This window comes from Stomoxys calcitrans, chromosome 3 (genome assembly GCF_963082655.1).
Source record: "Stomoxys calcitrans chromosome 3, idStoCalc2.1, whole genome shotgun sequence".
NCBI classification, from domain to species: domain Eukaryota; kingdom Metazoa; phylum Arthropoda; class Insecta; order Diptera; family Muscidae; genus Stomoxys; species Stomoxys calcitrans.
In genome coordinates, this window is record NC_081554.1 from 187,977,926 (window position 1) to 188,003,815 (window position 25,890).

General features: G+C 29.7%; 1 protein-coding gene across 3 annotated transcripts in view; it reads left to right on the top strand.

Moving 5' to 3' along the window:
- LOC106081385 (GTPase-activating protein CdGAPr) overlaps window positions 1-25,890 on the top strand; it is a 216,471-nt gene that overhangs the window by 126,030 nt on the left and 64,551 nt on the right. The window contains exon 1 of one of the 3 annotated variants that reach the window (XM_059364677.1): window positions 17,641-17,826. The exons of 1 other annotated variant lie outside the window; for it this stretch is intronic. The gene's annotated coding sequence lies outside the window, so the exon portion shown is untranslated. Of the gene's footprint in view, window positions 1-17,640; window positions 17,827-18,541; window positions 18,823-25,890 lie in introns of those variants that run through there. One more of the 3 variants, XM_013243296.2, reaches the window with a different exon arrangement.

A 25,890-nucleotide genomic window follows, 5' to 3' on the forward strand; every position in this document is an offset into this window, starting at 1 on the left:
CTCAAATGGGCCTTGAGACTTTTCAATAAATTATTCATTTTCCTATGACTTTTAAACTATTTTTCCGTTAAAATTTTTTAGTTATAAGAAAAATATATGAGGATTGATGTTTCTTTTAGTGACCTTTTTTGGTTTGGTTGATTTTTTTTTTTTTTTGCGTTACATATATGCATTTGCCCATATTAATTGCGTATGGCCATTGCGTAGGCTGTATGCCCGATTTAGGCATACATTGTATGTGTATACAATTTGTTGCAGATTTTCTTAGAATACATATTTAGACCTAGTGTCTACACTCCTTGGTCTGTTCATTGTACCTCCATCCAGTATGAAAGTAAAATTTATGGCATAAAATTTTCTTCAAACCACTTAAGAAAAAAGAGTCAGAGAGCCAGACAAACGAGCAGAAACCTGACTGGAAAATGGCAATATCCCTATCTCGGCCAAACCATCGTCGCCTTTGCTGTCTTCATTGCTCTTTGGCGATTATATGAAAATGATTATGTACATATGATGACAAATTTGTAGCAAAATATGAAAAATTACTTATTGTGGTGTGATGTGATGTGGTGCAGTGAATAAATTTAAAAATAATCAAAAAACCAAAACCGAGCAAAAATAAAAAAAAATCATTCCATTTGTAGTGATCTGGTTTGCAAGCACGGGCCACTTGCATACAATTGAATGTGAAAATTACAAAAATGTGAAAATACTAGATTGGCTTGCATACTGATGATGCTCTCCATGGACAGTGATTTATGATTTTATTGAGTTGAATAAAAGAGAACTGGGAATAGGTGGTTTGAAACTTGTAACCATCTTTGAGACTGAGCATCAGCTTTTTCTAATTTTTTTGGGTTGATAAAATCCTTAAATTTTATTGATTCTCATACACATTTACCTTACCTTAAAAATGTCATAATATTTAATGTTTAAGCTACAGGTGCCTTATCCATTCCAATACTCCTATTGCCAATTTTTACCAAAAAAAAAAATAACAAAAAATTACAGAAAATTCGACAGACTGCATTTAAGATTTTACATCACCTATTAGCTGTCGACCGTTTGGCTGGCTTACAAAATATTTAATTTTCTATTTTTTTTCAAATGTCGACACACAAAAACAAAATCTCATATACAAGGTAAGCAAGCCAAAAGTTTCATATACATCATAGAAAAAACATTTGGCATTATGTGGAAATTTTCGCACTTAAAATGCATTACGACATGCGACAAAGTAGACGCGATGCAACAAATGAATTGGCAAACAAACAAACGATATTGCTGATTTTGAAAATTAAAACTTTTGCATTGGCAAAAGGTCATTGCCCTGAGCTACGTTCATATTTTGGAGATAAACAATTTTTGGGAGAAATTTCAAATTTTCAAAAATTTAAGAATTGTTGATCACTTGTCATTCAAATTAACCATTCTGCTGCATAATTTGCAATATCCAATCGCCTTGGCAGAAGTGAATGTTGCAATATAAAGTAGTTGAAAAAAGCTTTCCAGACCAATGGACGCCTTAATGAATAAGCGACTGACCGTCCGCTTGGCCATATAGCAATGCACCGTCAAAAGATGAAAGTGAAAATATAATAACAATTACCGAGGGAAATGACAAAGCGACATTAATAATGCACTTGATCTCAATCTCACGTCATACTACTTTGCCATGTCAGTTAAGTCTTTAATAATTAACAATTATGTGTAAATACAACAATAAGACAATTACTGCAATAAACGCTGGAAAATACATAACAAATATTAAACATGAGATTTAATTAAAATTATACACAATAAATGAAATAAAATCTTTTATAAAACGTCTGATGCTCAAACTTATGAAAAGAAAAAAATGGAGAAAGAAAATTATTGATAGAAAAGTTTGTGAAGCAAACATGTCAACAGAAAAGTTTGAGAAGCACACTTCCTACAGGAAAACTTATGAAGCACACTTCTTAATAAAAAGTTTGAGGACCAAACTTGTCTATAGAAAAGTTTGAGAAGCAAACTTGGTCCTATAGACAAACTTGGTAGACTTGGTAGACAAGTTTGCTTCTCAAACTTTTCTATAGACAAGTTTGCTTCTCAAACTTTTCTATAGACAAGTTTGCTTCTCAAACTTTTCTATAGATAAGTTTGCTTCTCAAACTTTTCTATAGACAAGTTTGCTTTAGTTTGTTTTTCTTTAAAAAAGTTTAAGTAGCGTATTTTTTTATATAAAAAGTTTGAATAGTACACTCTTCCATAGAAAAGTTTGAATAGCACTTTTTTCCATAGAAAAGTTTGAGTAGCACACCTTTCCACAGAAAAGTTTGAGGAACACCATGTTCATTAGAATGTTTTATTGGAACACTTTTTTATATAAAAGTTTGAGAAACGCACTTTTTTTATAGAAAAGTTTCAGTAGCGCTCATTTCTTTAGACTAGTTTGTGTAGCATTATATTCTATGGAAAAGTTTGAATTGCACACTATTCGTAAGAAAAGTTTGAGTAACACATTTCTCTATAGAAAGATTTGAGTACAACACCTTTTTACTTAAGTATTAACGGAACGGAGTTCACTTTGCTATAGAAAAGTTTGAATATCACAATTTTCTACAGCAAAGTTTGAGGAGCTCAGTTTGAATAAAAAAGTTGGAGAAGCACAATTTACTTAAAAAATTTTAATAAGTTCGCTTTTCAATATAAAAGTTTGAGTAGCACTTTTTTCTGCTGCACACTTTTTTAGAGAAGCACACTTTTTTGGAGAAAAGTTTGAGAATCACTCTTTTTAGGCAAGTTTGTGTAACACTTTTTTTATAGAATTGTTTGAGTAGCACACTTCTCTATAGAATAGTTTGAGTAGCAAACACTTTCAAAGAAAGTTTGAGTAGCACACTTTTCTATAGAAATGTGCAGGAGCACTCTTTTCTTTAAACAAGTTTGAGTAGCAGGCTTTTCTATTAAAAATTTTCAGTGGCACTCTTTTTCTATAGAAAATTTTGTGAACCCTTTTGTTAAAAAAATTTGAGAAGCCTTTTTATACCCTACAACACAACTTTGGCACAGGGTATTATAACTTGTGCATTTGTTTGTAAGACCCAAAAGGCAGAGAGATGGAACAATTGATAAGTATACCCATCGACTCAGAATCACTTTCCGATTCGATTTAGCTATGTCTGTCTGTCCATGTTAATTTGTATACAAACTAAAGGTCGCAGTTTCCATCCGATCGTCTTCAACTTTAATAGTGAGTTTCATAGAAATCGGTTCAGATTTAGATATATGTCGCCCGATTTACACTTCCAGTTTAATGTAGAAGAGTTTGAATGGCAACCTTTACTATAGAAAAGTTTTAATAACACATTTTTCCATAGAAACGTTTGAGTTGCACTTTTTTCTTTAGAAAATTTTGAGTAGCATATTTTTCTATGGAAAATTAGACTAGTTCTTTTTTCCCTACAAAAGTTTGAGTAGCACATTTTCTATACAAAATTTAAGTTTCACGCTGATTATACAAAAGTTTTAATAGCACACCTTTTTATATAAAGGTTTGAGTTGTAAACTTTATCGTAGAAAGTTTACAGCTGCACCCTTTATTTAAAAAGGTTTGAACAGCACACTTTTCTTTAGAAAAGTTTGAGTAGCATATTTCTCTATAAAAATGTTGAAGTAGCACATTTTGCACAGTTTTCTGCAGGAATTTCGAATTACACACATATCTTTAGAAAAGTTTGAATAGGACAATTTTCTTTAGAATTAATTGATTTCTCTATAACAAGGTTTGAGTAGCACACTCTTCCATTGAAAAGTTCGAGTTGCACACGTTTATTTAGAAACGTTTGAATAGCACATTTTCAAAAGAGCCGCTTCAATGACACATTTTTCCATAGAAATGGTTAGGGTATGACTCTCTTCTACAGAAAAATTTGAGGAGTTCTCTTTTCTATAGCACAATTTTCTTTAGATAAGTTTGTGTAGCACACTTTTCTACTGCATAATTTAAGTAGCACCCTTTTTATAGGAAAGTTTGAGAATCACTCTTTTTTATAAAAATATTTGAGTAGCACACTTTTCTATAAAAAGATTGAATTACATTCTTTTTATAGAAACGATTGAATAGCACACTTTTCCATAGAAAAGAATAAAACTATTCTACAGAAAAGTTTGAGTAGCACACTTTTCCATAGAAAAGTTTGAATAGCACACTTTTCCATAGAAAAGTTTGAGTAGCACACTTTTGTATAGAAAAGTTTGAGTAGCACACTTTTTTATAGAAAATTTTGAGTAGCACACATTTTTATAAAAAGTTTGAATGGCACACTTTTCTTTAGAAATAGCTCATTTTTGAATAGCACATTTTTGTTTAGAAATGTTTGAGTAGCACATTTTTGTTTAGAAATGTTTGAGTAGCACATTTCTCTATGGAAAATTTTGAGTAACACACTTTTGCACACTTTTTCATAGAAAAGTTTGAGATGCACACATTTATTTAGGAAAGTTTGAATAGCATATTTTCAGTAGAGCAGCTTGAACGGCACATTTTTCCATAGAAACATTTAGGGTAGGACCCCTTTCTATAGAAAAGTTGGAGGAGTTCACTTTTCAATAGTAAATTTTGAGAAACACACTATTTTATCGAAAAGTCTAATTAGCACAATTTTCTTAAGACAAGTTTGTATAGCACACTTTTCACATGGATTGTTTAAGTAGCACACTTTTTATAGGAAAGTTTGAGAAGAACTCTTTTATAAAAAAGTTTGAGTAGCACACTTTTCTTTAAAAAAGATTGGTTACATATTTTTCTATAGAAACGTTTGAATAGCACACTTTCCCATGAAGTGTTTAAATAGCACACTTATCCATAGAAAATAATCAAATTATTCTACAGAAAAGTTTGAGTATCACACTTTTCCGTAGAAAAGTTTGAGTAGCACACTTTCCCAAAGAAAAGTTTGAGTAGCACACTTTTCTGTAAAAATGTTTATGTAGCACACTGTTTTATAGAAAAGTTTAAGTAGCACACTTTTCTATAGAAAAGTTTGAATAGCACATTTTTCTTTAAAAATATTTGAGTATCACATTTCTCTATGGAAAAGTTGGAGTAGCACACTTTTGCACACTTTTTCATGGAAAAGTTTGAGTTGCAAGCATTTATTTAGAAAAGTTTCAATAGCACACTTTTCCATAGAAATGTTTAGAGTAGGACTCCTTTCTAGAGAAAAGTTAAAGTAGTATACTTTTCTATAGAATGGTTTGGAAACCAAACTTGTGCACAGAAAACGTGTCTATAGAATTTATCCATTTATTAATTTAACATTTTCATTCTTATTCTGTTTTTGTAAATAAGCCAAAAATTGTTGTCTGAGGTCCACTTGAAAATTAATAATTTTCTAGATTGCTTAATTGTTTTGTTTCTCCTAGATTTATTTTTGATATATTTGTGTTTACAACACCCTAGGCAAGCAATTTCTAGCGTTTTTCTAGGTCATTTACATGTTATTAATTAAGTCGATATGTACGGTTATTTTGTTTTACAATATCAAGTATTGTGGTTTTCCTTACATGAGAAATTCACATGCTTAACAAAGTCTTTTCGAGGGCAGTGGCCCCGAGCCCAGTTGTTCTACTCAATCAACCAAAATGAGATGTAATGGGGGGCTTTAATGATTAGTGAACAGATATTCATTTAGAGGGGCAATTTTTTATTGATTTCGGAAATGAGTTGAAACTTTTTTAATTATTTTTGGTGACCAGTTTGTGTTTTTGTAAGATATTAAATTTTGAATTTTCAATACTCGTTTTAATTACACTCCTCCTAATTGGTGTTATTGTCGTTTTCGGCTTGTTGGTGTTTATTTTTTTTATTATTTAAATATCTTTAGCTTATCATGTCTGACCTTGTCATTGTTAATTTTTTAATATCTTTATGATATGATCTCGTTTGGAATTCTGTCTGTCACTTGAGAATTTTATATGCAGCGCAGTGTGCTGCTTCCCAGCTTAGGAAGGAGGGCAGTGTTGCCATTTTGTCACATACGACCAATTCAATTAAATTATATCTCTTTTTTTTAGTTTTTTTTTGCTCATAGTCTCAGTGGAGAATACTTTTGCGTTTTAAATTTTTAACCATGTCACCAATACAGAAAAGTAGATTTTTTTGCAAATTCCGCCTTTGGTTTACTTTTTTGTTGGAAAAAAATGTGCATAAATATAAGCGAATTTGCTGCTTTTGTTATCTCCCCAATTGATTTCACCTTCAAATGTAATTTAGAATAGCAACTGGAATTTATTAAAAAAACTAATTTGAATATAGAGGGAAATTACACGAAAAAATAGAAAAGAAAACGAATAAATAAAAAAATAAGAAATTTACGCAAAACAAAAAAAAAATCAAAAAAAAATTTAAATTTAAAAAAAAAATTTTATATATTTAAAAATTATATTATATTAATTATATTTTTCAGAAATTTTGCCGAATAAATTTTTCAATACTAATCTTCAAAAAAAACTTGAATATTTAAATTGTTAAAAAATAAAAAAATTTACAAAAAAATTTAAAATTTTAAAAATTTTTAGAAAAGAATTTGACATTTTTCCGGAAAAATTTTTTTCTGCTTAGTTTTTTTCAAAAATTACATTTAAGCAATTTCAAATAAAAGCACAATTTTGTAAGATTTTTACAAAATTTTCCAAAAAAATAAAAATTTTATAAACTCTGTTAGAATGTTCAAGTGAAATACATACAAAACAATTTCTCATTTTGGCATGTGTCCATCACTAAGCAAATGAACAAAGAAACGCATGACATGAACCATATACGTCCAATCAACATTTTTGGGTTTTAATTGTTAGAAAATACACTCTAAAAGAATTTTAATTAAAATTTAAATTTTCTCTTCAATTTAAAAAATGTATTTAAATTTTTTCCGTTCGTTTGTTTTTGTGTGGTATAATAAGTATGACTCATTGCTGTTGTTCAATGGTTTCATGTTTAAAGTACTTATTTCTGTTCTACAAAAAGATTTTGAGGTTTTAAAGACTAATCCTGTGGTTGAACGAATGGCAAAACAACGTGATTCCCAGAGCATGTAAAAAATATAAAACAACGCAGATCACTAGTAAACCACAAACTTAAAGAAGATGATTTAATAAATGTAAAAAAAATGTATAAGATGTGGTAAAGAGGCATTGGAAGAGCATATATGTATAGACAATATTGTAAAAAATATTTTTTTAAAAGAAATGTTTGAAAGCAACTTAAACTTCTCCAAAAAAAAAGTGTGCTTAAACTTTTCTGCAGAAAAATGTGCTCCTCAAACTTTTTTATGGGATAGTGTGATACTCAAACTTTCCTATAGAAAAGTGTGCTTCTCAATCTTTTCTATAGAATATTGTGCTACTCAAACTTTTCTAAAAGTGTGCTATTCAAACTTTCCTATAGAAAAGTGTGCTATTCAAACTTTTCTATAGAAAAGTGTGCTACTCAAACTTTTCCATAGAAAAGTGTGCTATTCAAACTTTCCTATGGAAACGTGTGCTACTCAATCTTTTCTATGGAAATTTGTGCTAATCAAACTTTTCTATGGAAAAGTGTGCTACTTAAACATTTCTATAGAAAAGTGTGCTATTCAAACTTTTCTGTAGAATATTGTGCTATTTAAACTTTTCTATGAAGAAGTGTGCTACTCAAACTTTTCTATGGAAATGTGTGCTATTCAAACTTTTCTATAGAAAAGTGTTATTCAAACTTCTGTGGAATAGTATGCTACTCAAACATTTCTATAGAAAAGTGTGCTACTTAAACTTTTTTATAGAAAAGTGTTATTCAAACTTTTCTATGGAATAGTATGCTACTCAAACATTTCTATAGAAAAGTATGCTACTTAAACTTTTTTATAGAAAAGTGTTATTCAAACTTTTCTATGGAATAGTATGCTATTCAAACTTTTCTATAGAAAAGTGTGCTATTCAAACTTTTCTTAGAAAAGTGTGCTATTCAAACTATTCTATAGAAAAGTGTGCTATTCATACTATTCTATAGAAAAGTGTGCTACTCAAACAAATTATACTACTTAAACTTTTCCGTAGAATAGTATGCTTTTCAAACTTTTCCATAAAAAAGTGTGCTATTCGAACTTTTGTATGAAAAAGTGTGCGATTGAAACTTTTCTATGGAAAAGTATGCTATTCAAACTTTTCTATGGAAAAGTGTGCTACTCAAACTTTTCTATAGAAAAGAATGCTATTCAAACTTTTCTATAGAAAAGTGTGCTATTCAAACTTTTTTAAGGAAAAATGTGCTACTCAAACTTTTTTATTGAAAAGTGTTTTATTCAAACTTTTCTATAGAAAGGTGTGCTTCTAAATTTTTTTTGCTGTGGAAAAGTGAGATTATCTAACTTTTTTATGGAAAAATGTACTAGTAAACCTTTTCTATAGAAAAGTGGGTCAGTCTGACTTTTGTTTAGAATGTTACCCAAAACTTTCTATAGAAAAGTGTGCTTCTAAAATTTTCTAAAGAAAAGTGTGCTATACAAACTTTCTAGGGAAAAGTGTGCGTCTAAAATTTTCTATAGAAAAGTGTGCTACTTAAAATTTTCTTTAGAAATGTGTGCTACTCAAACTTTTCTTTAGAAAAGTGTGCTTTATAAACTTTTCTACAGAAATGTGTGCTTCTAAAACTTTTCTGAAGAAAGGTGTGTTATTCCAACTTTTCTATGGGAAAGTGTGCTACTCAATCTTTTCTATTGAAAAATGGTCTTCTGAATCTTTTCTATTGAAAAATGTGCTATTCAAACTTTTCTGTAGACAAATGTGCTTCTGAAACTTTTTTGTAGAAAAATGTGCTTCTGAAAAATTTTTATTGAAAAGTGTGCTATTCAAACTTGTTATTAATAATAACAAGTTTGAATAATTTGCTATTCAAACTTTTCTTTAGAAAAGTTTGCTATTCAAACTTTTCTATATAAAAGTGTGCTACTAATAACTTTTCTATAGAAATCCGTGTTACTTAAAACTTTGTGTAGAAAAGCGTGCTCCTTTACTTTTCTATAGAGAAAGTTTGGCTCTCTCTTTTTTCTAAAGTTAGGTTTGGTCCTCAAACTTTTCAATAGAAAAATCAAAAATTTCAAAAATTGCCTTGTTCCTTATTGACCAGAATTTAAGCAAACACATTTGCGTATAAAATTATCAACATTCAAATTGAAGGCAATCGCCCAAAAATATTAATATTTATAGAACCAATAAAGGCATTTATTTGTTGAAAAAAAGGCGAATATTAAATGAATACCACATGTATGACGCAAAGATAAATATCATATTTTTTCTTTTATTTTCATTGGCGAAAAGACGAACAGCCATATTTATAATTATTAAGGCAAATACAATTTTTTTTGGTGAGCAAACACACCCATAAAAATGTTCTTTTTCCCCAATTATTAATAGTCACGGAAAAGATATAAATCTTCATTTAATGGAATGATGAAAATGATAATGAATAGTTGAAGTAATGGCAAAAAATTTAACAACATTAAAGCAAAGTCCAAAGCATGCAAAGAAGTAAGAAGCACAATTGAATATATTTGAGTAGAGTAGAGATTCATTAAAAATATAGATTTCCAGCACAAATTGTGAAGCGGTAAATTATGCAAAAATTTTATTTAAGAAAAATAATAATGCAGAAGAAGTGTGCTGCACAAACTTTTCTTTAGAAAAGTGTACTATTCAAGGTTTTCTTAACAAATGTGTGCTAAACAATCCTTTCTATAGAAAAGTGTGCTTTCAAGTTTTTCTTCACAAAATTGTGCTTCTCAAACTTTTCTTTAAAAAAGTTTGTTGCTCAAATTTTTCTATAAAAAAGTGTTCTACTCAAACTTTTCTACAGAAAAGTGTGCTTCTCAAACCTTTCTAAAGAAAAGCGCGGTACTCAAACTTTTCCATAGAAAAGTGTGCTACTCAAACTTTTCTATAGAAAAGTGTACTACTGAAACTTTTTTATAAAAAGGTGTGCTACTCAAACTTTTCTGTAGAAAAGTGTGCCACTCTAACTTTTCTATAGAAAAGTGTGCTACTCAAACTTTTCTTTAAAAAACGGTGCTACTCAAACTTTTCCATAAAAAAGTATACTACTCAAACTTTTCTTTAGAAAAGTGTGCCATTCAAGGTTTTCTTAAGAAAAGTGTGCTACACAATCCATTCTATAGTAAAGTGTGCTATTCAAGTTTTTCTTCACAAATGTGTTCTTCTCAAACTTTTCTTTAAAAAAGTTTGCTACTCAAATTTTCTATAAAAAAGTGTTCTACTCAAACTTTTCTATCGAGAAGTGTGCTACACAAACTTTTCTACAGAAAAGTGTGCTTCTCAAACTTTTCAAAAGAAAAGCGCGGTGCTCAAACTTTTCCATAGAAAAGTGTGCTACTCAAACTTTTCTATAGAAAAGTGTACTACTCAAACTTTTTTATAAAAAGGTGTGCTACTCAAACTTTTCTGTAGAGAAGTGGGCTGCACAAAACTTTCCTATAGAAAAGTGTGCTATTCAAGTATTTCTTCAGAAAAGTGTGCTACTCGAAACTTTTTCATTGAAAATTGTGATGCTCAAACTTTTCTATAGAAATGTGTGCTTCTCCAACTTTTCTATAGTAAGTGCTGCTCAAACTTTCCTAAAAAAGTGTGATATTCAAACTTTTCTATGAAAAAGTGTGCTACTTCAATTTTTTCACAGAAAAGTGTGCTTCTCCAACTTGTTCACACAAAAGTTTGCTACTCAAACAGTTCTATAGAAATATGTGCTGCTCAAACTTGCCTAAAAAAAGTGTGATATTCAAACTTTTCTATGGAAAAGTTCATACTTTTCTATAGAAAAGTGTGCTACTCATACTTTTCTATAGAAAAGTGTGCTACTCATACTTTTCCATTGAAAAGTGTGCAACTCCAACTTTTTCACAGAAAACTGTGCTTCTCCAACTTGTTCACACAAAAGTGTGCTACTCAAACTTTTCTATAGAAAAGTGTACTACATAAACTTTTCTATAGAAAAGTGTGCTATTTTAATTGTTCTACAGAAATGTGTGCTACATAAACTTTTTTTTAGAAAAGTGTGCTAATCAAACTTTTTATAGACAAATGTGCTGCTCAAATTTTTCTATAGTAAAGAGAACTACTCAAAATATTTTATAAAAAAGTGTGTTACTCAAGCTTTTCTATGGAAAAGTGTGATTTTCAAACTTTTCTACAGAAATATGTCCTAAAAGTAAGTTTGGTCTTCATTTTTTTTGTACAGAAAATTGTGCTTCTCAAACTTTTTATGGGAAAGTAAGCTATTCCAACTTTTTCACAGAAAAGTGTGCTACTTAAACTTTTCTATGGAAATATGTGTTACTCATACCGTTTCATATAAAAGTGGACTGCACAAACGTTTCTATAGAGAAGTGTCTTTCTCAAGTTTTTCTACAGAAAAGTGTGCTTCTCAGACTTTTCTATGGAAAATTTGCTTCTCACACTTGTTTATAGGAAAGTGTGTTACCGGAACTTTTATATGGAACAGTGTGTTGCTTAAACTTTTCCATAGCATAATGTGGTACTCTAATTCTTCTGTAGAAAAGTGTGTACTACTCATACTTTTCTTTAAAAAATTTGCGCTACTTAAACATTTCTTAAGGTATGAACATTTGTTATATCGAAAAGAGTGCTACTCAAACTTTTCCATAGAATAGTGTGTTACTGAAAAAGTGTTCTACCGAAACTTTTCCGTAGAAAAGATTCTATAGAAAAGTTTGAGTAGCACTCTTTTTTGTAGAAAAATGTTGATGCATACACATCTATAAAAAAGTTGGAATAACACACATTTGTATTGAAATGTTTCCTGTGGAAAAGTTGGATTATCACACTTTGATGTTGCTGGGAAAAGGTCTTTTTCTATTGGAAAGAAAATGTTTTATAGAAAATTCGGCTTCTCAAACTTTTACGTAGGGAAATAAGCTGCTCAAACTGTTATGTAGAAAATGTGCTAATCCAATTTTTCTACAAAAAAGTGAGCTTCTCAAACTTTTTGACATCAGTTGCATACTTATTGAAAAGTACGCAACATAGTTTTTTTACAAAAAAGTGTGCTGCTCAAACTTTTTTGTAGACGAGTTTGGTCTTAAAACTTTTTTATTGGTAAAATAAAACTTTCTATGGAAATGAGTATTTTTTAAACCTTTCTTTTAAAGAAGTGTTTCTTCAACTTTTCTATGGAAATTGTGCTTCTTAAACTTTACTATAGGGAAGTAAGCTACTTAAATTGTTTTAAAAAAACTGTATTACACAAACTTTTCTGTAGAAAAGTATGCTATTCAAATTTTTGAAAATACACTTTTCTACATTTTTTCTTCATTCTCTTTTGCAAAATTACTTTTTTATATAATGTTTGTTGTTATTTTTTTTTGGGGAATTTTTATCAGTTTATTTAAATATAGGCTTTTATTTGTTTACCAGCCGTTAAAGTTGTCAACAGAAGATGGAATCGAATGTTTATGTTCATTGTGTCTTTAACTTTCGTTTAATTTTCGAATGAAATGAAATTTATTGCTGTTGTTTTTGTATATTTAAATAAATAAACACATGTTATTCAAACTGTAAGTAGTTTATAAATGAATATCACGATTCGATAATAAAACAAAAAAATTAACTCTCCCCCGGGCAGTTAGACAACGGTCACAAAATATTCACGGCCATGCGAAGCAGAAGAAAAAAAATTAAATAAAAATAAAAAAAAATTGCTACGGCATTTTTTTCTATAAAAAAAAAAAAAACAGCCATAAAAGTTTGGAATATGTCATGGGTAGCGAAAGTTTATTGTTGTCATCTTTTCCTACGTCGTCCAGCATATGCATGAAATGTTTAAAAAACGGTTTCTTTAATATTTTATGATTCGTTTTTCGTTGTTGTGTTTTACTTTTGATTGAAACCCCTTTGGCGTTTTGGATGTTAAGTTGTAGAAGGAAAATAAGGCAATAAAAATTGGAATAGCAACTGTAAATTAAAAAAGTTTAGCAACATAAAGTGTTGTTGCTTTTTTTTTGTTTTGGTGGATGTTTCATTCATCTCCGCTCATAATTTAAATATTTAAACATCAGCCTCCTACCTCATTATGTGGTACGTGCGACCAATGAGGGTCATAGCTACGCTAAGATATGACAGAATATGACCAACAGACGGACGGACGGACGGCAGACGGACAAATTGACAATACGCTTTATATGCAAACGCACGCGTTCTTCTATCTACGGCGGAGCATTAATGTCTGCCATAACGATGACGACTCTTTTTAGTATGCCAAAATGTTTACTAGACTCATTTTTTATTCATCATTTGAAGGCAAGAAAACAAGGAAAATAAAAAAAAAACGAACTAAAATGAAAAAAAAACTACAAAAAATGTTAATGTTGGCTGCAAGCAAGCATGCTGCCAAAAATATTAAATATGTTGGACTATTTTCAAAAAAATCCAAACAAAAAAATTAATGTAAGAGCGGTGAAATTCACTGCATAATCCGTATCAGTGTTTGTGGCTTCTTTCATGAAACGGAAAGTTATCAAAGTTATCAGTCAGAAGTCCAAAAAGCACATACAGCTTGGAAAAAATTATAAAAAAAATAGTTTTTATGAGAATTAAAAAAAAAAAAAAAAAAATTATTCCTGTAGCAAAGCTTGTCAATATTTTTTCAGATTTAATTTTTTTTTTCGGAAAAAAATTTTTGCAGATTTTATTTCTATAAAAATTTTTCTTAAAATTTTCCTAAAGAAAATTGTACTTTTATCATAATTTACTGCCCAATAATTTTTATTAATCTCTATTTTTCCCCCTTTCAGGTTTGTACTTCCTAGTTACACTCAATACTCAAATTGTAAGTACTTCACAAAAATGATCTTAAAATTTCAATCTTACGATGAGCTTGCCCAACCCGCGTCTACTTTAAACGGTACTTAAAGTATTTATATCCATTTTTGTTACAATTACCGACACCATTACTTAAACCATTCAAGCCTCTTAAGGCCTTTGTCCCAGTACCGCTTTAGTGTGCAATTGTTACTCGAAAAAAATTAAAACGCGCTTTGGTTTATAATGACTATTTTGACTTTTAATCGTCACTTAACATTTTACATTACATGAGTCTTAAGAGTCATATATGGATTATTTAACACATCTCGTTGTCCATACATCGCCATAAATACTATTGGTGAAGACGACGTCGAAATCAATGCTGAAAACGCCAACGCGTCGATTGTTGTGTTTTTTTTTATACTCACATGGTGTCATACGCAAAACGCCAAATATTCGTACAAGAGAATTGTTCATTGATTCTCTGACAGAAAAAATATCTTAAAATAATCGGGTGGAAGAGCAAAAGAGACAAGTCACAAAGGAAAAGTAGCAAAATGTCCCTTTTCCAAAACACTCGGTAGGTGTAGTACCTTGTCCACGGGAAAGGGGGATATTAGTACACTTTCCCGGTGGAAAGAAGAGTTTTAAAACGAATTTTAGTACTCTTTCCTAAGGAAAAAGCGAATGTACACTTCCCCAATAAAAAAAAGGGTTATAAAATACTTTCCCAAAGGAAAGGGAAGTTTTAAAACCCTTTTATAATGAACAGGGTAGTTTTAGTACCCCTTTCTAAATTAAAGGGTAGTTTTAGTACCCTTTCCCAAAGGAAAGTGTAGTTTTACAACCATTTCCCAAAGGAAATGGTATTTTTAATATCTTTTCCCAACGGAAGGGAGGTTTTTGCACACTTTCCCAAAGGAACAACCCTTTCGCAAAGGAAAGGGTAGTTTTAGTACCCTTTCCCAAAAGAAAGAATAGCTTTAGTACTTTTTCACCAAGGAAAGGGTAGTTTTAGTACCCTTTACCAAAACAAAGGGTATTTTTAGTACTCTTTCCCAAAGGAAAGGTTAGTTTTAGCACTTTCTCACAAAGGAAAGCGTAGTTTTAGTAACATTTCCTAAAGAAAAGGATAGCTTTAGTAACCTTTCCCAATGGAAAGGGTAGTTTTAAGCATCCTTTGCCAAAGGAAACGGTTGTTTTAATAACCTTTCCCAAAATAAAAGAAAGTTTTCGTACTTTTTCCCAAAAGAAAAGAAAGTTTTCGTACTTTTTCACAAAGGAAAAGGTATTTTTATTACCCTTTCCCCACGGAAAGGGTAGTTTTAAGTACCCTCTTCCATAGGCAACGGTATTTTAAGTACCCTTTCCCAAAGGGAAGTGTAGTTATAGTTACATTTCCCAAAGGAAGGGTTAGTTTTCTTACCCTTTGTCAAAGAAAATAGTAGTTTTAGTTCCCTTTCCCATAGAAAATGGTAGCTGTAGTACCCCTTCACAAAGGAAAGGTCACTTTTAGTACCCTTTCCCAAGTGAATGGGTAGTTTGAGTACCAAAAGGACTTCCCCAAAGGAAAGGGAAGTTTTAGTACACTTTCCTGCAGGAAAGGGTAGTTATACTACCCTTTCCCAAAAGAAGAGGTTGGTTTAGTAATCTTTCCCAAATGAACAGGTAGTTTAAGTACCCTTTCCCAAAGAAAAGATTAGCTTTAGTACCCCTTCCCAAAGCTAACGGTAGTTTTAGTACCCCTTACCAAAGCAGAGGGTAGTTTTAGTACTCTCCCAAAAGGAAAGGTTGGTTTTAGCACACTTTACCCAAGGAAAGGTGAGTTTTAGTACCCTTTTCCAAAGGATAATGTAGTTTTAGTGTCTTTTCCCAAAGGAGGGGGTAGTTTTAGTACCCCTTGCCAAATGCAGGGTAGGTTTAGTACCCTTGCCAAAAGCAGGGTAGTTTTAGTACCCTTTTCCAAAGGAAAGGTAGTTTTAGTGACCTTTTTCCAAGGATAGGTTAGTTTTAGTACCCTTTTCTCAAGGAAAGGGTAGTTTTAGTACCCTTTTCCAAAGGAAAGGTAGTTTTAGTACTCTTTTCCAAAGGAGAGGGTAGTTTTAGCACCTTTTCCCAAAGGAAAGCTTTAATACCCTTCCCCAAAGGAAAGGCTTATAACTCTTTCGCTTTTAAAAGGATAGTTTTATTACCCTTTCCTATAGAAAAGCGGAGCTTTAGTACCCTTTCTCAAAGGAAAGGGTAGTTTTAGTAACCTTTCCCTTGAAATAAGTATACTGGTAGAGGGTAGTTTCATTACACCCTTCCTAAGTAAAGGGGTTTTCTTTTACCCCTTTTCTTGAAGACTACCCTTTTTCTTGGAAAAGGGTAGTTTTATTATCCTTTCCCTTAGAAAAGGGTAATTCTATTACCTTTCTTTTGGAGAAGGATAGTTTTATTAACCTTTCCCATGGAAAAGGGCAGTTTAATTACCTTCCTTGGAGGCATGTCCGCATATGACGCTTGGTTCGAACCCTGACGAGAACATCATGCAAATTTTCAGCGGGGGTTATACCCTTCTAATGCTTGCGACATTTGTGAGGTACTGTACCATTTGGTATGGCAGCCATGTAAAATCTTCTCCACAAAGTGGTGTCGCACTGTGGCACGCCGTTCGAGCTCGGCTTTAAAAAGGAGATCCTTATAACTGAGCTTAAAAAACTTGAATCGGACAGCACTCATTGATATGTGAGTTTGCCCCTGTTCCTTAATGGAATGTTCATTGGCAAATTAGCATTTGCTTTGTTCGAAAGGAGTAATTCTATTACCCTTTTCCTTAGAAGAGAATAGTTTTATTACCCTTTTCCTCTGAAAAGGATAGTTTTATTACACTTTTCCTTTGAAAAGGATAGTTTTATTACCCTTTCCTTTGGAAAGTGTACTTTTATTACCCTTTTCGTTTGAAAGGGGTACTTTTATTACTCTTTCCCTTTGAAAATGGTAGTTTTATTACCCTTTCCCTTCAAACAGGGTAGTTTTATTACCCTGCTTCTTTGAAAATGTATCGACTTGATCTATTTTTGCATCATATCAATGCTATTTGTAGTATGTGAGCAGCATACTTAATTGATGTTTTGCTTAAGCTGGAGCTATGAATTTTTTTAATGTTGTTGTTTTTTTTGCCTTTTTTTCGTTTTTGATTTTTTTGTGTGTGAATAACATGGGCTTTTATAGCAAAATTGTGGTCGTTTTTGTTATTGCTGTCGTATCTGTGTCGTCGTCGTCGTTTTTAGACAAAAATATACAAGAGTTGTTGTATGTATGCGGTATGAAGATGATGGTTGTTGGTGTTTTCTCATATGTTTGGCATCTCCTTAGCTTAACACTCTCACACTATTTGATTATTATTGTTGTTGTGCTTTTTCTTTTTTTTTTGCCGAACAAGTGAATATTTAATAGCTGCTCGGCAGCAGCTGCGCTGTCGACAGCCGCAGCAGCAGTAGTAGTAGTAGCACCAGCAGCAGAATGTTTTTTTCATAGGGCTTTGGACAACATTCATTGAAATCGCACATTTTAGTCATACTTTAACAACGAAAACGAGAAGGCGGGTAAAATACATAATAGAAGTGGAGAAATAGCGAAAAATAAAAGAAAAATACGGAAACGTATAAAAAAAAAAGTTGTTTAAAACACGAAAAACAACAACAAAAGTGAAAAATTGAAAATAAAAACCCAAAGAAAAGAAATAAAAATTAAAAATTTGAAAAAAATCTAAAGAATGTGAGGAAAATCTTTAAGGTGTCATTTATTTAGGGATTTTCTTATAATTTTTAAGGAACTAATAAGATTTTCTTATAATTTATAAGAAAATAGTTTTAAAAAAATCGCGCAGTGTATGTTATGTTGGTCAATAATGTGGAATAACAACTGAATGGAATAATATTGTTGTTTTGTATTAGTATTCAAATTGTCTATATTTGCCAATTTAAGTGAAGAAAAGTAAGCACAAGAAAATGAAATTAAAATTGCCTTATACTGTGCAATTATTTAGAATGAAAATCCAACTACGATAGAAAGAAAGGCAATAAAACAAGTTTTTGGAATCAGAGTCAGAAAATTGTGATTTTTTGTGGAATAATTGTGTTATATGGTTATATGTTGTTGGAAAAAAATGTAGAAAAAATTTTCCCAAAAGAAAAAAAAAATTTGGAAATGAAAAAACATTTGTTTGAAAAGAATAAAAAATTATAAAAATAAAAAAAAATTTAACAAAAAGTTTAAAAATTAAAATACATTTTTTTTGATTAAAAAAAGAAAAAATATTTGGAATTGAAAAAAAAATATTTTTTTGAAAAGAATTAAGAAATAATAAAAATAAAAAAATTAAAGAAAAATATTTTAAAAATAAAAAAAGAAATTTATGAAAAAAAAAAAATTAATTAAATACATTTTTTTGGAAAAATTGTGAAAATGTTTTTGAAAAAGAAATTAATTTTGTTAATGCAGGGATCATTTAATGCAAAAAATTAAATTTTTTAATATATTTATTTTTTTTTTTAATTTAAAAAAATATATTTTTTTTAATTTAAAGAAATATATATTTTTTAATTTAAAATTTTTTTTTGCATTTTAAAAAATTCTTGTTAATATTTTATTTTGAAAAATATTTTGCTATATATATATTTTTTTGTAACATTTTGCTGAAATTTTTTAGAATCTGTTTTTTTCATCAATTTAACCCCAGCTTCAATAATTTTAAGCGATAACAATTGCTTAGAATGCAAATAAAATCGCAATCACAAATACTCAGAAGTGGGTTTTTTATTTTAATGTGACAACAAATTGTGAAATAATAAATTAATATTTTATAAAAAAATATATGAAGTATTTATCAATCAAATAAAAACCAAAAAAAAAACTAAAACAAGAATAAAATTGTTTTAAAAATAATAAGAAAAGATAAAAAACTTTGTGAAAAAAGCTGATATAAAACAAGTAAGTTTGGACTAAATATAGGCAAAGCTTACATTTTGATACCCTGCACCACAAAGGTAGTTCTCTCATATCAATGAGTGCTGTGCAATTGAATTTAAGTGCAATGATAAAGAAACTACTTTTTATAGTGAGCCCCAAAGGTTTATCGCTGGGCAACAACTCTTGGTAGGGAAATTATGATATGGCTTATTACCACACAAATGCCCAGCTTCGATGGGGGGAGGTTACCATTTCCGAAAAATCTTTAATATAACCAAAAAAAAAGTAGTATTTCTTCGGATATTACCTTGTAAACAAATCTAAGATGATTTTTTCGATCAATCTAATTGAATATGCCAATAATGACTGTTGTCGTCTGGCGCCTGTCTGAAGTCCAGCTTTCGTGCTTTTTTTACAACACAACGTGTTGCGAATCACCTTTGTTGCCACAAGTCACTGATCCCAATCTATGAAGGCACCTCTTATCAATTCTACAACTGTCAATCTCAGTTTTAATTTAATCATGGTTACCTACATCAGTGAAAAATATTTGTTGCTCTTCCATTATGATAAATTTACAATTTTCACATATTTTTTCCATGGTGATCCTTACCCAAATGTTTTTGTTTTTTTATATATTTTTTTAAGTGTCATAATGTTTTAAAATACAACAAATATAATTTTTATTAGCTTTAATTTATGGATATGAAAACGAGGAACATCAATAAAAATGCTATAAATTATATTGACTGAAAACACACCGAGAAGTTAAATAAAACATAAAATTTTATGACATTTCGTTCAGAGCATATAAGAAAAATCCCAAGAAATTAATCTAAGCAATAATAGAAACGTTCTATTTATAAAGCCGATCGGAAAAAATCCATCTCATCCTAAACTTCAACCTATACTAGACATCAGGCAACTAAAATATATCAGGGATTTGTAGAACAGATGAGTTTGCTAGAGCAATTATATCAAAACAAAGAGCAAACATTAATTTTGGCATTAAAAAATATTTAAAGTAGAAATTTAGCCATTTTGAGATACAATGCTCAAGAAATTCCTACTGTGCCCAACTACTATCTTAGACCCACTCGACTCAGACCCAGATCCCTGTGGACGCACCCCACCTAAGTCGCAGAGTTCCTGGGTCTTGACACTCAACAGAATCAAGCAGACAAAAGATACAACACAATAAACTGCTACAACAACAACAACTATTTATGAAAATTATTCCCAATAGTATTGATGTATTGGGGAAATACACATTTTATGTAGCAAACATGAATATAGGCAGTAAACAAATAATTAAAGTAGAAATTCATCATTTTTGGGGTAGAATTTTCTAGAAATTCATACTGTCCCCAACTACTTTCTGAGAAAAATGTTTTCAATAGTATTGCAAATTGGTGTAATATTTATATTAATTAGCAAATATAAAATAAGTTAGTAAATAAATATTTCATGTAGAAATTTTGAATTTTTGCGATACAATTCGCTAGAAATTTCTACTTTGCCCAACTACTATCTGAAAAAATTATTAATTTTAATTTTTATTATTAATTTTAAGTGGCAAATATAAAATTAGGCCTTTAACAAATATTTAAAGTAGCATTTTTCGAGTCAAATTCTCACGAAATTCCTACTGTCCCCAACTACTAACTGGAAAATGTTCATAACTGTATTAAATTCCCCACACATAGTTTTTTCTAACTAAACTTAACTTGCGAAGTAAAAATTTTGAATTTTTGAGCTGAGCTCAAGAAATTCCTAATGTGCCTAACTACTATCTGAGAAAAATATTCCCTATAGCATTGCTATATTGGGGAAATAAAACATTTAAGTAACAAATATTAAATTATGTTGTAAACAAAAGTTTAATGTGGAAAGTCAGCATTTTTGGGTAACACACTCAAGCAATTCCTATTGTCCCCAACTACTAACTAAGAAAATTATTCGTAACTTTATTAAAATTCCAAATTAAGATTATTTTAAGTAAACTTAACATGCGAAATGTTGAATTTTTGAGCTAAATTCCTACTGTCCTCATCTATGATGTAGACAACATATTTCCAATCGCACTGAAATAGCGAGTAACGATTATTTACAATAATATCAAGCGATAAAAAAAAACTAAGCATTCATTGGCTACATTTCCAAAAAAAAAAAATTTTTATATACATTTGAAGTTAAAATTTTGAATTTTTAGGGTAAAATATCAACGAAATTCCTACTGTCCCCAACTACTATCCAGGAAAATAATTGGCGATGACATTAAAATGCTATGACATGATTATTTTTAGTAATTTGGAGCATTAAAACAAACATTTGAGGTAGAATTTTTTACTATGTAGGCTAAATTTCCAAAAAAAAAAGTTCCTACTGTCCCCATCTACTATATGGCAAAACATATTCCAATTGCATTAAAATACCAAGTAGAGATAAATATTTGTAATTTTAAGCAATACAAAATACATTTGAAGTTAAATTTTTTGGAATTTTTAGTGTAAAATATCAATAAAATTCCTACTTTTCCCAACTACTATCCAGGAAAATAATTCCCAATTGCATCAAAATACCAAGAACTGATTATTTTAGTAATTTTTACCATTTAAACAAACATTGAGGTGGAATTTTGGCTATTTAGGCTAAATTTCCAAACAATTTCCTACTATCCCCATCTACTACCAAGCAAACAAATATTCCTACTGTTTCCATCTACTTTTCAGCAAAATTATTTCCAATGGAAAAATAATATCAAATGCAAATTTTGCCCATGAACATTCCTCGAAGGAACAGGGGCAAACTTTTCACATATCAATGAGTTCAGTCCGATTCAATTTTTAAGTTCAATGATAAGGAGCCTCCTTTTTATAGCCGAGTCCGAACGGCGTGCCGCAGTGCGACACCTCTTTGGAGAGAAGTTTTACATGGCATAGCACCTCACAAATGTTGCCAGCATTAGGAGGGAAAAACCACGACTGAAAAATTTTTTTCTGATGGTCTCGCCAGAATTCGAACCCAGGCGTTTAGCGTCATAGGCGGACATGCTAACCTCTGCGCTACGGTGGAAAAATATCAAAGAAATATATTTTCGGACTAAATTTCCAAATGAGTTCCTACTGTCCCCATCTACCTTTTAACGAAATTATTGTGGAATTGTACTATTATCGGGCTATATATCCATATATATATATTCCTACAGTCCCTATCTACTATAAAGCAAATTATTTTCAATTTCATTGAATATGTATGGAGAATTTTTTAGAAGCTTTTGGCAATGAATCTAATATTCAAAGTAGAAAATTGGCCTTATTTGTCAAAAAATCCATTACAATTCCTACTGTCCCCATCTATTTCCTAGTAAATTATTTCCAATAGTTTTATGAGAAAATTCATTTCAAAGATTTTAAGCATTCAAATAAATGTTTGATGAGAAAATGTACTATTATCCGGCAAAATTTCCATATAAATTCCTACTGTCCCTATCTACTAAAAGCATTTTTTTCCAATTACAATGAAATAGCGATTAGAGCTTATTTTAGTAGTTTTTGCCAACGGAACAATCATTTAAAATAGAAATTTGGTTTCATTTGGACACAAATTCCTACTGTCCCCATCTACTTTCCAGCAGAATTATCACCAATAGTATTAGAATATCAAAAAATAAAATTTTTTCTAATTTTTAGCAATAAATCAAACATTAATAAGACAAATTTAGCATTTTTGGTAAAAATTTCCAAATAAATTCCTACTGTCTCCTTCTACTTTCTAGTAAAATTATTTCCATTAGTTTTGAAATACTACGAAAAAATTAATTTCAACAATTTTAAGCATTAAAATAAATGTTTGGGGTGGAAATGTACTATTTTTGGACAAAAATTTCAGAAAAAATTCCTACTGTCCCTATCTACTGTAAAGTAAATTATTTCCAATTGCATTGAAATGCTGAGGAGAGCTTATTTAACTGATAGTTTGGCAAATGAATTAATCATTTAGAGTAGAAAATCGGCTTCATTTGGGCAAAAATTCCTACTGTCCCTATCTACTTTCTAGCAAGATTATCACCAATAATGTTAAAATATCGAGGAAAAATAATTTTTCTCAATTTTAATCATTGAATCAAACATTGAAAAAACAAATTTAGCCATTTTGGTCAAAGTTTTCAAACATGTTCCTACTGTACCCTTCTACTTTCTAGTAAAATTATTTACATTAGTTTAAAAATACTGCGGAAAAAATTTATTTCAGTAATTTGGAGCATAAAAAAATTTAAGATGTGGATATTTCCTAATATCGGAATAAATTTCAATACAAATTACTACTGTCCCTATCTACTATACAGCAAATTATTTGCACTTGCATGTAAATAGTGGGTAGAGGTTATTTTTAGTAAATATTGGCAATCAAACAAATAATTAAAGTAGAAAATTTGCCTAATTTAGACAAGAATACCATACAAATTCCTACAGCTCCCATCTACTTTCAAGTAAAATTATATCTAGTAGTTTTGGAATACTGCGAAAAAATTTATTTCAATAATTTGAAGCATTAAAATAAATGTTTGATGTAGAAATGTAAAATTTTTGGATAAAAAATTCAGACAAATTCCTACTGTCCCTATCTACTATAAAGCAAATTATTTCCAATTGCATTGAAATAGTGAGCAGAGATTATTTTAGTTATTTTTGGCAATGAATTATTCATTTAGAGTAGAAAATTTGCTTAATTTGGGCAGAAATTCCTACTGTCCCCATCTACTTTCAAATAAATCCCTACTGTCCCCTTATACTATTTACCAAAAATGTTCCTAATAGTTTGGAAATATCGAAATAGATTATTTTTAGTAATTTTAATTTATAAGACAAACATTTGATTTTAGAAATTTTTAATTTTCGAGCGAATTTTAGTAAAATTGTTCCCAATAGTTACAAAATGCAGAGGAAGGAATCATTTCCATAGTTTTAATTGTTTTTATTATTTTGTCGACATAAAAAAGTTTTAATTATTTAACTTTTTGTTGATAGCGTTAAAGTATAAGCATGACATATGATAATTGTTGCAATATTCGAACAAAAACATATTCCAAGTAAAATTTTTGTTTAACAAAAGCTTGCTCCGTATTGAATTACTTTAGAATTGTGTTTAATTAAAAGAAAATTGGCTTTTGAGTTTATTGCCTGAGTCATTTTTGTTATTTGAAATTTAAGTCCCATAAAATTGTTTAAATATTTTTGTTAAACATTTGCTCATACACTTGAAATGTTTATGGGGACTTCTGAGAAAACATTCGCATATAGAGACATATTCAGTTTTGGTACTTTTTTAAATCTGGGGGAAATTTTAAATAATTAACAAACCAATGATTCATTAGTTAAATTTTTTTTAAATTAAAAAAAAAAAACGATATTCTCAGACAAAAATTTCTTAAATAGTTATCTTCATTTCACACTTTTGAACTAGAAAATGTGTGAAATATTTTTAAAATTATTTACATAATAATTGCTTAAAAACACACACATTAGCTTCTGTCATTAATTTTAAGCTAATTTTTGTAGTATGCAGTTTGACCTTAGAGTGAGTTGTGGTGTGTGTGCATATGTGTTTGTATTGGGTAACTACTGTGTTGGCAGTGGCTGGTAACACCCAGTAGTAAAAAAAAGATTACCCCAATGTTATTTATGGCGATCACCGCCAATATCATTTTCTACGCATGTCTATCTGCACATTCTTTTATTTTTGTGATACCTGATACAATTGGTCGCTCCGATCATGTTTCTAAGATTGTCTTGGTTGGCGTTTCTTTGCATGCCAAAGGGTATTAGCCAATTATGAAAGGCCCCTTGGCTGTATGTCTCAACACATACTTCTATTAAATAATAAAAACTTACTAAACACACCAAAATAACATTAATTCACACTTTGTGATAACAAAAACAAAACAAAAATCGTCGCTGAACAAAATTTGAAGCGTCTATTGTGATTTGGTCTTGGGTGTGTATAAAGCCCTTAAAATATTTGCCCAATTTCCGAGTGACCATTTCTTAAGACCCACCAAGCCAAAAAAAAAAAACAAAAGTAATTTCGGTTTTTTTTTCTGCTAATCCACATTAGTTAATGTTTATATGCTTTTTTACTCATATCCAGTAAATGAGGTCAGTGTCATACCGAAATATAACACAAGAGATTTTTCTCGCTTCGTTTTTGTTAAAATAATATTTACTTTGTTTTTGTCAGGTTGTGGTGTAAACACAGCGGCAATTTGCCTACATCACCTTAAGATCCAACGAGACTGAGCTACTTAATTTTTGTTTTAATTTATTTACAACATATTACCTTCCGTCCATTTACACTTTGGCATTATTATTATTTTTGTTTTCATGTTGCCCCTTTAAAGCTCCATTTATTATGGTGTCTGTCAAATTATTTTGAAAGATTTGATGAGTTTCCATTATTTGTTCCCGTTTGTGTGTATCTGCATTTTTTTTGTCAAAAAGTTGTGAAGTAATTTTGTTTTTTAATTTTACGAAATTGCTTTTCCTTAGCGTTTATAGCTTTTTAACAAACCGTTAAGCTGTAATAAATGTCATGTTTAATTAGGGTGTAAAAATAGATAAAAAAATTTTTTTTTAAATTTATTTGTACAGAAACTTCTGTCAAATAATTCAAATGACATTTTTGGAAAAAACTTTACTAAAGATTTAAAATTTTTTTTATACAAAAACTTTATTTCTATACACAATCTATTAAGTATAGAAATTGTTTATAGAAAATGGGAAAAAAAAATTTTTTGACAATTAAAAAAAAGTTTAAAAAATTAAAAAAAAAATTGTAGAAAATTTTTAAAAAAAAAATTTTAGAAATTTTTAAAAAAAAATTTTTAGAAATTTTTTAATAAAATATTTTTTAGAAAATTTAAATAAAGAAATTAACTTTTATAGGAAATTTTTAACAAATTTTTTATAGAAAATTTTTAAACTACATTTTTATAGAAAGTTTTTAAACTAAATTTTTATAGAAAATTTGTAAAAAAAAATTAAAAAAAACTTAAAGAAAATTGTTGTAGAAAATATTAAAAAAAAAAAT